The sequence below is a fragment of the Frankliniella occidentalis genome, unplaced genomic scaffold, assembly GCF_000697945.3.
Source record: "Frankliniella occidentalis isolate FOCC.00 unplaced genomic scaffold, Focc_3.1 Scaffold58, whole genome shotgun sequence".
Classification (NCBI taxonomy): domain Eukaryota; kingdom Metazoa; phylum Arthropoda; class Insecta; order Thysanoptera; family Thripidae; genus Frankliniella; species Frankliniella occidentalis.
In genome coordinates this window covers 1316105-1316404 of record NW_026267188.1, presented here as the reverse complement: position 1 = coordinate 1316404, position 300 = coordinate 1316105, and positions in this window count along the sequence as shown.

The window sequence follows — 300 nt, the reverse complement described above, 5'->3', positions numbered from 1 at the left end:
GCGCGGCCCGGGCCTGTCGCTGTGGGCCGGGCGCTCGCTCGCGCGCCGCTTTTGCTCCGCGGCGCGGCGGCGTGGCGAATATAACTGTTCGATCATTTTCGTCGTAAAATAAATGGGTTGTAAATTTGCCGGCCGTAAACTCATATTACGCGCGCCTCGATAAAAAGCGATAAAAAGGTGTTTCAGCAGCGCTACCAGCACACTGGCGGGGCACACGGGGCGTCGCAAGGGCCGTGCCTTGAACGTCTCTCTCTCTCTCTCTCTCTCTCTCTCTCTCTCTCTCTCTCTCTCTCTCTCTCT